Consider the following 4,791-nt stretch of genomic DNA (forward strand, 5'->3'; position numbering starts at 1 on the left):
CAAGTCATTACTCATTGGGGTGATCAGTTTATTGTGAGTTTGGATGAAAAAACATGTAAATGTAGGCATTGGGAAATTACAAGCATGTTATGCTCACATGCAATAAGTGCAATATGGGACAAGATTAAACTTGGAACAAAGAATGTTCCTGAGTTGGAGCAGTGGGTCCATCCATGCTACTGGCTAGTCACATGGGCAGAAGTGTACAAACACAAAATTGAACCTATAAATGGTAGACTGATGTGGCCCATGTAACGACCGAAAAATTCCAACCAATTTAAAATTTTCAAAAACAGCCTGATTCCATTAAAGTTATTACAAAAAGGTTTTCAATACAATTTATTTAAGTATTCCAGAATCACATCACGAAAAAACATGAGGAGCGGTACGATCACACCTTCGCCTTGCCACGGTCCCTGAAGAACCTGAAAAACATTGAACCACAACTGTAAGCCCGAAAGCTTAGTGAGATATCCCCAAAATACCAACCACATATACCATACACGCATAACATGCCAACATATCCGATCACAGAACAACCATGCACTTCGGGTCTACTGTGTGACTGGTTCGCCGCACCGGCCAACAGTCCACCTGGTCCACCCTCCGATTCTAGCCATACACATCGAGTCTGCAGTGTGATTGGTCCGCCCGCACCGGGCCTTCAATCCACCTAGTCCACTCTCTGAATCTAGTCACATACATCGAGTCTGCAGTGTGATTGGTCCGCCCGCACCGGGCCTTCAATCCACCTGGTCCACTCTCTGAGTCTACAGTAGGACTGGTCCGCCCGCACCGGGCCTTCAGTCGGCCTGGTCCACTCTCTGAGCCTCGACACGTCTGGTCCGCCCTCTTGGGGCCTACAGCCTATCCGGACCGCTCGCTGGGCCTTCGGGACAACCGGTCCGCCCTGGGTATCTTGGCCTACAGCACAAAGCAGAACCCGCCTCAACCCAACTCCAGTCCAAAAAACCATGTGCACATAAACATACAATCATATAAGCATTCATAGTCAACAAGCCGATCAAACAGATCACATAACATATCATCATCCTAACCAGGATACCGACCTAACCGGTCACTAGCATAGCATCACCCTACATATCAGGGAACCGACCTTAACCAGGTCTCTAACATATACCACCCTAGCTACCAGGATGAAAACATATCAAAGCAATAACATAACAACAAATACCCGGATCTCAATCCGATAAAGGGCCAGCCTTGGTGCCTTAGACCCTGTTGATATAGTGAGGATAACTCACCTCGAAACTGCCGACTGAACAGATAACCCAAGCTGCTCCGATCACTGATACAGTCTCCACCACTAGACAACTACCAAGGCACTGAACTCAAAACAATATTCAACAATTACCAAAATGCCCCTGGAAATCAATTGGTCAACCCTTGGTCAAAGACAGGGTCAAAGTCAACCCCTGACTGACTCTACTCGCCGAGTCAACCCGATGACTCACCGAGTCCCCATGCTCTGCATTTCCTTCAATCCGCGACCCCACTCGCCGAGTCACCCCGAGACTCGCCGAGTTCAACAACTCTGAGTCCACTCGCACACCACTCACCGAGTCACCCCTTGACTCACCGATTCACGGCTCAACCAGAAAAGATTGGGACTCTTCGACAAGACTCGCCGAGTCCAAGAACAGACTCGTCGCGTCTAAGGCTATCTTCAACCTACTCGCTGAGTTGTTCTTCCAACTCGTCGAGTTCCAGGCCATCTTCATCCAACTCGCCGAGTTGTTCTTCCAACTCTTCGAGTCCCAGCCTATCTTCAAGCAACTCGCCGAGTTCACCTTTGTGACTCGCCGAGTGCCTCTCGATCTCATTCCATACAGAAGCATTCCAGGCCATGCAATTGATCCAAAACGTAGATCTGCCCTCCTACAACCCATCCATCATGTAAAGTGGCAAACTTTACGTGAATCCAAAGAGATCTAGGCATTTTACACTTTAGGGCTAGGGTTTGGGACATGATGGCTTCACTAATCACTCAAGAACAGGGACTTTCATGCACTCTAATCCTCCTCCATTCCAGATCTGAGGTAGCAACCTCAGATCTAACCTCCAAACTCAAAACATCACAAGATATGATTCCCCATAAACCCCAAAATGATGCATCTATATGAATAACAGCCCAAGAACGAGATAATACCTCAAAAGGAAGCCCCAACAGCAATGAAACCCGAATCTAAGCAGAGCCCCTTGCTCCAAGCCTCCTAACCTTCGAGATTTCCCCAACAATCACTTCTTCAAGCCTCCAAATGCACTTTGATCCTCTCACACACGACAACTAGGGTTTCTGGACTTAAGAGAGAGTAAAGAGGCTGGGGGAAAGGATGTTATGTTCTTTATATAGGGCTCAACCTCCGAATTTAGGGTTTTCTCCACTCAGCGCCTACTCGCCGAGTCCATCCTCTGACTCGCCGAGTTGGCTACTTAACACGCGACCAAAGTCGCGACCCTACTCGCCGAGTCCCTCCCATGGACTCGCGGAGTTTCCCTTCCCAATTTACTCTTTTAGCCCTTCAACTTTACTCTTTGATATTCTGGGATGTTACAGCCCAAATCACCATGCTCAACCAAGTTGCTTCCACCTAAACATGTTGTTCAGGTATGTCTACATTTATCAAAATAATCGCAGTTTATGAAGAACGGCAATTTAATATTATGTACATTTCTAGGTGGGTAGGCCTAAGAAGAAAAGGAAGAGGACATACGATGAACCTAGTACCCATGGGCATAAACTGTCCAAGAAGTGGACTATTGTTAAATGTGGAAAATGCAAGAACAAATGGCATAATTCATGAACTTGTAAAGATCAAGGTGACCCTAATGACAAAAGAACCGGAGGTACAAGAGGAAAGAAGTGAGGATGGGGTTGTTGTTGTTAAGTGTTAGGTCTTTTGATGTAATTTGCAACTTACTTTTATGGTTGTGTTAATACCTATGTTTATATAATAATCAATACTTACTTTGGGCTCCTTATTTTGTATGGTCATGCATGTTGACCTTGAATCATTGTACACATAGGTCAACTATGAAACAATGTTAACTGCATTTGTGATATATAATAACATTTTTGTTATATTGTTGTTCTTGTCAAGTAATATTTGTGATATTCAAAGTGTATGGACCAATGGAAACAATACAACATACATACTGAAATAAACCATTTGATTACACAAAGAGTATATTATTCAGACAACATTAACCAAAGCATAATTTCCTGCATTCAGACTCAAAACAAACACAAACACTACATAAACCATGCTACATTAACCTACGACCAACAAAACACTTCCTAATTCAGACACCATGATCAGACACCACATTCAGACACAACTTCCACCTTGCTTCATATACCAAATTACGAAAAGACCCCAACCAAAGAATGATTAACTTATACATCCTAGCTTGCATTGTAGCTTGTTGAAGAGATTATTGGAGTTTGTTCATAGACCTGATTAACCCAGGTATCACTTCCACCGATCTAGGGCATATGGGCTCATCAAACCACCCAATCCAGACACACCTTCTCTCATTACGAAGACAATACCAAAATCACCTTCCAAGGTTACGATCTGACCAGGAAGTAACTATGACTAGATCACGATTTCCACAAGCACATATCGACATTTTCTGCAACTTCCTTTCTCTAACAGTAGAAGCGTTCAATTGAAATGAGGGGGAAGAAGAAGAAGACGTAATATAGACGTTAATAATATGTTAAAAAAATGTCCTTTAGAGTAAAATGACATAAATACCCTCATGTGCAAGTCGTGTGGGGGCATGTTAACGTTCGAATGGACGTGCATCCAACTCGGTGACTATTTGCGTGCAAATTAACGTCCGTTGGTACCATTTGAGAGAAAAAACCATCGTAGGGACTACTTTAGGGAAAAAACAAAAACCTAAAGGACCATTCGTGTAATTTGTTATTTTTTTTAAATATACGGATAATGTCTATAAAATAAATAAATAAATAAATAATTATAATGGTAGTCCCTAAATAATTTTTATTGCATGATTAATTGATTATGGCCTCTAAATTTGATAATCTATGTCTTTAAATTCCAGTGGTTAAACCTTTGTCATGCCCCTTTCACGTGAGGATCATATTGATAAATTTACCCCGTTCATCTTCAAGGAGATATTTCTTTTTCATTTATTTTTATTAAAAAAAACATACATAAACATCATGGACATGTATTTAAGTTAAATAACTAAATCAAAACAAATCTTAATCATTATTGAAATCAGATATTAACATTTATTAAAAGAAAACCCAAAACAAAACTTACTATATTTTAGTACTCGATGGAAAGTTTTTAATCGATATGTTTTTTTATTTATAATTGTTTTAAACATTTGGTCACACATTTCATCTGTAATGTTAAACGTTTGCACTGTTTATTAATTTGGGAATAATACTTAGTTTTAGGATGTGATAAATTCTATAGTTGTAGGAATCTAATATCAAAGATCGCGTGGCCTAATGGATAAGGCGCTCGCCTCCGGAGCGGGAGATTGTGGGTTCGAGTCCCATCGCGATCGAGATAATTTTTATTTAAATTCAATTTCCTTTCTCTTTAAAGAAACGAGTTCATATATTCAAATAAGATTATTTTCCGTGGAATAAAACAAAATTTACCACTTAAATAGATAATCAAATTTCGATCAATTTTTTTTTTTATTTTTATTTTATTTATTTATTTATTAATTTCAATTTCCTTTCACTTTAAAGAAACAAGTTCATATATTAAAATAAGATTA

General features: G+C 40.7%; 1 non-coding gene across 1 annotated transcript; it reads left to right on the plus strand.

Moving 5' to 3' along the window:
- The first annotated feature begins 4,499 nt into the window (after nucleotides 1–4,499).
- On the plus strand, nucleotides 4,500–4,572 carry TRNAR-CCG (transfer RNA arginine (anticodon CCG)). Its single transcript has one exon. It is a non-coding gene; the product is annotated as a tRNA-Arg (tRNA).
- Nucleotides 4,573–4,791: the final 219 nt, after the last annotated feature.

Source organism: Lactuca serriola, chromosome 2 (genome assembly GCF_051521515.1).
Source record: "Lactuca serriola cultivar US96UC23 chromosome 2, Lser_US96UC23_V15, whole genome shotgun sequence".
Taxonomy (NCBI): Eukaryota; Viridiplantae; Streptophyta; class Magnoliopsida; order Asterales; family Asteraceae; genus Lactuca; species Lactuca serriola.